Genomic DNA, 10,008 nt, shown 5'->3' with positions numbered 1-10,008 from the left:
AAACACAATATCCTCTGACCACAATTGTTTACATTACTTCCATGTGCAAAATATATTTACTCTTCCCAAGTCCCTACAGAAGTCTCACCCCATTATGAAATCAGGTTCAGCCTCAAGGTCTAAGTGCAAATGAGGTTCCCTGGGTCTGGTTCTTCAAATCCGGCTCCTTGAGTACTAATCTTCTCAATCTGAAGACCTGTGAACTGAAGAGATTATCTGTCCCACTGTAGTGGGATAGGCATGGGGTAACTGCAATTGACACTCCCATTCCAAAAGAGGGAAAACAGGTTGCACACAGCAGCCACTGAAATTCTCAAATTCTGCAATCCAACAAGGAACATTTGACTAGTTTCTTATCAGGGCTCAATACTACTATCTGAGAATATTAATTCCGTGGCCCTTGACTCTGCTCTCTGGGCTCTTAGTTTTATCCTCAGAGTTATGTTTCCTTGTCCTCAAGAAATAGACTCACAGGTAATGCAAGGAATTTGGAGAAGGGAGGCAGCTGACACCTGGGCTACTTGTCCATAGAGAGCAGAGCTTTGGCCCCTGGGTTTGGTTTTGGAGCAGGGATCTGGCCATTCCTGGGCATAGAGACTGGAGATACAGTGAGACATTCAGCCCTGGTCCTTCTTCAGGGGACTAGATAGAAATTAGTGTCCAACATCCCTCACACAAAGTGAGGTAGAGTGGAGGATCCAGGTCGATGGCAGAATATTATTATAAGACAGAGTGAAGCTATTTCAATCCATATGAAGTAGGTTAAATCAGCAAAAACTTTATGCTTGCTTTTTTCCCCAAATTTATTTTGCTTCCTAAAAGTTTATCAGGGCCCTTTGAGAGCTGTATTCTTCACAGTAATATTAAAATAATGCAATAACTTGCTGTTTCCAGGTCACACAGTAAAGGAGCTTTAACCTGAAGTAGTTTTCCTTCAGAGCTAGTAGGATATTTTAGTTACCTCCTTACAGTTTATAGTTCACATACTCCTAAATAGTATTGAGGCAGGATACTTAAAAGAAAACCAAGATTATCAAAATAAAAGATCAAAAACTGTATGCTAAAAATTAGTTAATTTATCATTAGTGATTAAATATTAAATTTGCTCTGAGCTTCATTCCAGAAAAAGCTTTAACACAGCTACGTCTGACATATCTTTGAAAATGTACAAACAGCTATTTGCTTCTGGAAATATTTACTTCCAGTTCCTTTAAAGATGAAATTTCTCTTAGTGTATATAGAGCATTGTTTAGAAGTTTATTCTGAATTGAATGTTTGAAGTTAGAGAGGTCTTGAGAGGTCATCAATTTCGGTTCTTTCTGTCTACAGATGAATGTTGGAAGATCTAAAGAGATTCAGGGCTTTGCTCATAGGTCAGACTGATTGAGCAGAGCTGGGGTTGACTGCTAGCTCCATATTCTTCCCCTTATACCATAGAGGAGAGATTCTTACCTCTGAAGTTTTCAGAGTTACTTCTAAATAAAGTTTAACGAGAAAAAAATTAAAACTATATATTTGCAGTAAGAAATTATGATTTGTTATACACTGGTCTTATTTCAGATATAAAGGGACTCGAAACATGAACCAGCATGGCTGGACAGTGGTGAGTACAAGGGGACTGAGGTAGCGGAATCGAGAGAGAGCAATAAGGGTGAGATTGTGCAGGGAGGCCCCAAGGAAGCCAGAAGTCATTCTTCTGGTCACTGCCTTGCAGGGATGCTCCAGAGAAAATGAGAGATTGAGTCTGGATGCCACTACCCTCCACTGAGGTGAAGGGCTTTACAAAGCAGAATTTGATCAGGTCCAAGAATTTCAGCTTCAGTAAACCAGCTGGATCTGCGGCGGCAGCAGTAGCAGCAGGACCGCGTGACTCTGGGAGCAGCGACCCAGAGGGAGCAGGAGGCGACGCTGGCTGCAGGGACCCGGTGACAGCACAAGAGGTACTAGGTTTTACAAGTTTGCAACATGCATGAGTATAAGCTAGTCGTTCTTGGATCGGGAGGAGTTGAAAAATCTGCTCTGACTGTACAATTTGTTCAAGAAATTTTTGTTGAAAAATATGATCCTATGATAGATTTTTATGGAAAGCAAGCTGAAGTAGATGCACAACAGTGTATGCTTGAAATCTGGGATACTGCGGGAATGCAACAATTTACAGCAATGAGGGATTTGTACATGAAAGACAGACAAAGCCAAAAAAAAAAAAGGGCTTCCCTGGTGGCACAGTTGTTGAGAGTCCGCCTGCCGATGCAGGGGACACGGGTCCGTGCCCTGGTCCGGAAAGATCCCACATTCCGCGGAGCGGGTGGGTCTGTGGGCCATGGCCACTGGGCCTGCGTGTCCGGAGCCGGTGCTCCGCAAGGGGTGAAGCCACAGCGGTGAGAGGCCCTCGTACCGCAAAAAAAAAAAAAAAAAAACAAGAAAAACGGACAGAGCTTTACATTAGTTTATTCCATCACAGCAGAGTCCACATTTAATGATTTACAATGTCTGAGAGAACAGATTCTTCGAGTTAAACACACTGATGATGTTCCAATGATTATAGATGAAAGAGTTGTAGGAAAGAAACAAGGTCAACATCTAGCAAGACAATATGCTGTCTTAGAATCCTCTGCAAAATAAAATAAATGCTAATGAGATCTTTTATGACCTAGCGCAACAAATTTACAGAAAAACTCCAGTGCCTATGAAGGACTGCAAAAAGTCATGCTTTAATATACTATTGATAAATGCATTGCAGCTCTGAGCCAGGTCTGAAGAACTGTTGCTCACGTCAACGGTGCCAGCATTCCAATTTTGTTAAACCTACCAACATGTTAACTTTTCTGTGGCGGAGCACTTTAAGAGGCAGGTGAAAGCTACTACATCAGTTTGCACATTCTAATCACTTTCCAGTATCACAAGAGAGATTTTTACTTATATAATAGTCCTAGAGTATGCAGCTGGTAAAATCAGAAGCTACAATCCAGTATTACTGCTAAGAGACATTTTTCATCCACCAATGTTGTATATGTATGAAAATGGTGAACACACCCCATACTTTGTACTGGAGAGTATAATAATGTAAATCCTAAAAGCACCACTATTTTACCATAATAAAAGAAAGCCCAAAGAGCTCCTATATAGACTACTCCAGATAACTTTGCTTCTTTGATACTTGTAGTTTATTGTAATCTTTTTTAAGAAATTCAAGGTCATTATCATTGTATTTTACTCACTTACCTTGTATTGTAAGCGCTTTGATTAACACAGCTATACAGTTTTTTAAATTAAAAGAACTGTGGAGATAGTGATCTTGTCTTTAAAATATGATAGTCCTTTCAGGAAAATGTCTTAGATTAAAGACGTTGCTTTTAATATCTGTTGGGAAGAAAATGTCCAGACTTTTCAAATCTTTTATTATATGTTTCTTCTTTTGTTTACATAGGGAACAACATTTATAGTTGTGTGTACAGTGGGGGTTTACAACAAGAAGTGTATATATTCAAACAATTTTTTAATTTTTGTAAATAATGTTCAGGCTTCTGCAGCTGGAGATTCTCACTGTGACTCCCCTGCTTGCTCATGCATAAGTGTATTTGCAATACCAAATAAACAGGTTTAGTATTTTTACCTGTTAGTGATTGTTTCACATGTGTAACGTTTTGGTTGAGATGTTAAATGGTGAACGAGTACTGTGGATGTAAATGTGGGAAGTAATTTTAATCATGTGTAATTGGTCACAAGGCCTAAGCTGCCGTCACGATTGTTATTTTATTTAACAATACCTGTTGCCTTGTATGCATTAACATTTGGGTGTACAGATTGTGTGTCTAATCCAACAGGTAGCCACAGTATTTAAACTGACCAACCTAATGTTACAACTACTTTGAGGTGGCCAAATGTAAACTAAAGGCCTTAGTGAGAGGCCCGCGTACCACACAAAAAAAAAAGTGGTACAATTTTGTGTAACTTAGCATCAGTAGTTCAATAAATTTGGATTGCGCAAGAGCTTGCGCTTATTAAAAAGAATTTAAAAGAATTTCAGCTTCTACATGTTGTTTGCTGACATTTCCTCCAGTAACTAGTTAGGATTCAAGCAGAAAGATAGGACCATGTAAGTGATATAAACGATTTATTGCAGGGACAAGACCTCATGCAATTGTGGGAGCTGGTTGAGCAGTGTATGTGAGTCTGCTGCCCTGTGTCTGTGCTGGGCCTGAGGTCACTGAGGCCTGCAGTCCAGAAGGGAATGTGAAGCATTGAATGTGCTTCACATTGAATGTGAAGCAGGGGCAAGAAAGGACAAACTAGAATCACAAAGACAAAATGGAACCCACAGCAGTCTCTCAAGGTCTCCAAACCTCCAACCTCAACAATGTGGGTGACCTGCTGGCACACTACACTCTAACGCTGCTCATGAACTTGGCCCAGGATTCAAAAAGTTAAGGAGAAGCTCCAGTGGGAAGTGGACAGAGTTGTGAGCCTGGGGCTGCCCAAAGCCAAGGTGGGCCATGAGATTGGTGAGTGTGAGTGGACTGTAGCTGCACCTGCCCTGAAATACGTCACTTACACTTTCATGCCTCCTGCACCTTTCCTGTGAGTGCAGCCCTAACCCAGAACCATGCAGGAAAGGGAATTCTGGGAGATGTAGTTCCATCTTAGCTAAAGAGACTTCATACCTACCACCACCTCTATGAATTAAATTATCCATCTTATCCTCCCAAAAACCTCATATTCAGTGTGCTAGCCAAAGGGTTAGCAGGTTGGCTATTTTTTTGGAGATTTTTAGGAACACTTAGAGAGGAGGCATGTATGTCAGCAAAGACAATATTTCATGAAACAAATTAGCAGAGGCATTCATGGAAGGCCACACTGAAAGCGGTGTACACAGTAACTTTTAAGGACCAAACTTTCACATAAATGAGACACATCTCTACCTCAAATTGTAACTTCTGAACTAGAACACTGAAATCTGAATAACTTGAAAGTATTTTGTAGAAGAGCTCTTGTTTCACTTAGAGAATAAACTGAACCTTGGGAAAACCTAGATTTGATAGACAGAAATAGAGAGGGAAAGGAAAAGAGAAAGGGAGAAAGAGAGTTTGAAAATAAAATACAGCACTTACTATGACCTCAGGGCTAAGTAGAGCAGATAAATTTCCCTTGAAGGTTCTTGAGATATGAACTGCAAAGGCAATTACTAAAAATACTGTTTGGTTAATCTTCCCGTTGACAATTCACTTGGGTACCCTTTGACTGGGACATTCTCCACACCACCCCACACCGCCACCCTTGCTCTTAATAAAGCTAACATGCACAGTCCCCGACTTATCCGTCTGCAGGCTTAACAAAACTTGAAAGACTTCCCTAGACCACATGCCACAGAAGAGAAATTCTGGGCGCGGGACAGGTGGATTTGCAGCTTTGCTCACGGGGCTAAATCCAGAGGCCGTTTCTCCCAGAACAGAAAAACAGAGGCTAATATTAGCTTTATTTTGCTTTGTTGTTAGGTGGATACTAAAAAGGGACTAAAATTAATGTCCCAGTGACCATCTAGGGAATGAACAGCATCACCTGGTGCTGTGCCCTGTTGGGAGCAGTGAGAGGCATTGGGTTTGCTATAGAGGAAGAGTTTATCTTGGTCTGTGAATCAGGCAACGTCTGTTCACTTAGTTGGAGGCTGAGGAGTTTACCATCCAGTGAGACAAGTGATTACATGTTCCTGCCATTTCTACAATATGCGTTTGGTTTTTTGAGGTGGCATGCTTCATTAATGAATATTTTCTAATATCAGAACATAGATGTTGTTTGCATTTTTGGTAAAAAGTACATAACATTAATTTTATCATTGTAATCATTTTTATGTGTACAGTTCATTAGTATTAAGTATACGCAACCCTACATTAATTAAAAACGAATTCCTTCCTCCCCTCAGCCCTTGACAAGTACTCTTTTTTCTTTCATTTTTTTTGAGCCATTTTATTGAGGTATGATTGTCATAAAAAACTGTGCATATCTATAAAAAGGAAACAATAATTTGATGTGTTAGGAAATAAGTATACTCATGAAACCTCTACTACATTCAAAGCCATCCAACACCTCACCTCCAAAAGCTTCCTCCTACCCCCTTTATATTTTTAAATTTTTATTTATTTTTAATATAATTTTTCTTTTGTGGTAAGAGCACTGAACATAAGATCTACTGACCTAGCAAATTTTCAAGTATACAGTACAGTACTGTCAACTACATATAGGCCTTATGTTGTACAGGAGGTCTCCAGAATTTATTCTTCTGCTCTAACTGGAACTTTGTACACTTTGACCAATACCTTCCCATTTCCCTGTCTGTCCAGGCCCAGGTAACCACTATTCTATCTACTATCTTTTCTGTGAGTTTATGAGATTCCTCATAAAAGGGGGATCATACAGTATTTGTCCTGTGTCTGGCTTATTTCACTTAACATAATGTCCTCCAGGCCCATCTGCCTTGCCGCAAAAGGTAGGATATCTTTCTTTTTAAAGGCTGAATAATATTCCATATATATATATATCACATTACCTTTAGCTATTCGTCAATGGACTTTTGGGTTGTTTCCATTTCTTAACTATTGTAAATAATGCTGTAGTGCACACGAGTGTGAAAATATCTCTTCAAGATCCTGCTTTGAAATTTTTTGGATATATAACCAGAAGTGGGATTGCTGTATCATATGCTAATTTCATTTTTAATTTTTTGAGGAATCTCCACACTGTTTTCCATAATGGCTGCACCATTTTACATTCCCACTAGCAGGAGGATGCACAAGGGTCCCAACTTCTCTGCATCCTCACCAACATTTGTTATCTTCTATTTTTTGATAGTGGCTATCCTAATGGACGTGAGGTGATATTGATAGCAAACAGGACCCTGTGGGGCTCCTGGGCACAAAAGTCTTTCTGTATCCCCCAATTATTTTCTTTTAAAAAATATTTATTTATTTGGTAGCACTGGGTCTTAGTTGCAGAAGGCACACTATTTGTGGCATGCGTTAGTTGAGGCATGCACGTGGGATCTAGTTCCCTGACCAGAGATCAAACCTGGGCTCCCTACATTGGGAGTACAGAGACTTATCCACTGTGCCTCCAGGAAAGTCCCCTGTCCCCCATTTCTTGATTATAGGAAATAAGCTTCATGCAGCCTCCACGATCTTCCCTGAGGGCAGGTTCAAAGAGATGCTAATTAGGGAAGGGAGGGGATATGAGATAAGGGGGAAACAATCAAAAGAAACAATAGTGCAGCCTTGGGGCAGGGTCCAGTTTCCCCCTCAAGGGATATACAGTACAGTGTCTTTGAGTTGTTTTGCAGATACTTGAAAACCCCCACCAGGTGGGAGAAGTTAACTGTATGTTGCCCACAAGCCGGGAATAGACCCCAGACCAGTTGGAACCAGAAGGTTGATGATGCTGACTCCCACTTACCTCACCACTAACCAATCAGAAGAATGTCCATGAGCTGATCATCCCCTCTTTGAGTCATTACTATAAAACTCCTCACTACGTGCTCCAGGTAAGGACACAGCTTTGTGGGCATTAGCCTGTTGTGGCCCCCTTTGCCTGGCAAAGCAATAAAGCTATTCTTTCTACTTCACCCAAAACTCTTTCTCCAAGAATTAATTTAATTCAGTCTCAGGGTACAGAGACAAGATTCGGCTTCAGTATCTTATTGTGGTTTGCATTTCTTTTATGATTAATGATGTTGAGCATCTTTCCATTGAGCCTAAGTATTTATAAGAAAAGAATCTTGTGGAGAATAAAATGAAGAAAAGTTAGGGTAGTAACATTGATGGCAAATCTCATGGCCATGATAAGAACATATTCCCTTTCTTTTTCTTTTAATTTTTAAAATTAAAAAAAATTTTTGGTCATGCTGAGCAGCATGTGGGATCTTAGTTCCCCAAACAGGAATCCAACCAATGCCTCCTGCATTAGAAGCATGGAGTTCTAACCACTGTACCACCAGGGAAGTCCCTCCCTTTCTTTTTTATGTTGCACTGTATGTGAAACCTCCCACATAGCTTAGTCATCTTTTCTTCTGTTATTTGAGCACACTTGTACTCTCTGACATGATCCCGAACTAGAAGCTAAGTTTCGAATTTATGAGTCATAGATTGCTGGAACTGGAAAGGATATAAGAGATATTCTAATTACAACATCCCCATTTTACAGCTGAGAAAACTGTGGATTAAAAAGTGAAAAAGAGGGTGCACCCTGGTGGTGCAGTGGTTGAGAGTCCGCCTGCAGATGCAGGGGACACAGGTTCGTGCCCCAGTCTGGGAAGATCCCACATGCCGTGGAGCGGCTAGGCCCATGAGCCATGGCTGCTGAACTGCGCATTTGGGAGTCTGTGCTCCACAACGGGAGAGGCCATAACAGTGAAAACTCTGCGTACCGCAAAAAAAAAAAAAAAAGTGAAAAAGAATTCAACTGTGAAGAAATATATCAATATAAGAGGAAAAAATCTTTCTAATTACTGAAAAATCTAAATTCTATTTCATCCCCATTACAAAAAAGTTCTATCAAATCTGGAAATATTGGAAGACTCAGTTTCCTGTGGTTGAGCACATTTTGAATGATTATCACAATTTTTCCAAGGTCTCCGTAAGATGTTTTGTGCTGTAATCCCCTCCTCTTTGTAAGTCCAATGTGACTGAGTATAGGCTTTGGAACTCAGGACAGATTATTGGCTCATATAACTCATAACGTACTAACTTTTGTTTAAGTTTTGAGAATGAGAGTAAATTCATATATGTGATGTCATGATGGTGAAAGGAACACGAAGTTAGGAAAAAACAGCAGGTCAGCTTAACCATCATTACTGAACCCCCATCTTGTGGCAGGTGCTGTTCTGGGCCTCATGAAGTATATGAAATCTCAACAACATGGACAGGAGCCTCAAGGCCAGTACAGGCCCAGCAATTCTTCCCAGAGCATGTCCTGTGTATTAGGGGTCTCCTGAGAAAAAGGGAGATGTAGGATGTATGTATGTATATAAAGATAGTTATGATAAGGAATTGACTCGCATGAATATACAGGCTGAAAAGTCCCAAGATTTGTAGTCAGCCAGCTGGAGACCCAGATGAGCTGATGTTTCAGTTTGATTTCTGATGCCAAAATATTGGCTCTCTGTAAACAGTTGCCAAATAGAAATATGGAGACAGAATTTAGGAGGAAAGAGAAAGAGTAACTTTATTTCTTTGCCAGGCAAAGAGGGAACACAGCAGGCTAGTGCCTCCAAAAACTGTGCCTCCTTGGAGAGGGTAGTAAGAAGTTTTTATAGTAATGATTCAAAGAAGCCATGATCAGCTCATGGACATTTTTCTGATAGGTTGGTGGTAAGGTAAGTGGGAGTCAGCATCATCAACCTTCTGGTTCTAATTGGTCTGCAGTCTTTGTTCTTGTAGGCAGCATATCATCATTAATCGCTAACTTTTCCTACCTGGAGGGGGTTTCAGTATCTGCAAAATAGCTCAAAGATATTGTTGTGTGTGTGTCCATTGATTGGGAACCAGGACCTTGCCCCAAGGCTGAACTACTGTTTCTCTTGACTTTGTTTCTCCCATGTCTCATATCTCCTCCCTTCCCTAAATAACAGCTGCTTGAATCTGCCCGTTGGCACTCAGGGAAGGTCATGGAGACTGAATGAAGGCTATTTCCTATAATCAAAGAAACGGGGGCACAGAAGGTCTTTCTGCCCAGGAGTCCCACAGGGTCCTGCTCAGCATCATTCTGAAGGCAGGAAAAGATTGATGTCTCAGCTCAAAGTAGTCAGGCAGGAGGAGGTACCTCTTATTGGATTATTTTTTAAATTATTGAAGTATAGTTGATTTACAATATTAGTTTAGGTGTACAAAATAGTGATTCAAAAATTTTATAGATTACATTCCATTTAAAGTTATTATACAGACCACCTAGAGGGGTGGTATAGGGAGGGTGGGAGGGATGGAGACGCAAGAAGGAAGAGATATGGGAACATAGGTATATGTATAA

General features: G+C 40.4%; 1 pseudogene; it reads left to right on the top strand.

Moving 5' to 3' along the window:
• Positions 1 to 1,965: 1,965 nt before the first annotated feature.
• Positions 1,966 to 2,746, top strand: LOC136122637 (ras-related protein Rap-1b-like; annotated as a pseudogene).
• The last annotated feature ends 7,262 nt before the right edge of the window (positions 2,747 to 10,008 follow it).

The sequence above is a fragment of the Phocoena phocoena genome, chromosome 4, assembly GCF_963924675.1.
Source record: "Phocoena phocoena chromosome 4, mPhoPho1.1, whole genome shotgun sequence".
In the NCBI taxonomy this organism is placed as follows: domain Eukaryota; kingdom Metazoa; phylum Chordata; class Mammalia; order Artiodactyla; family Phocoenidae; genus Phocoena; species Phocoena phocoena.
Note: the sequence above shows the minus strand (reverse complement) of the source record. Positions and strands in the feature narration are given on the sequence as shown.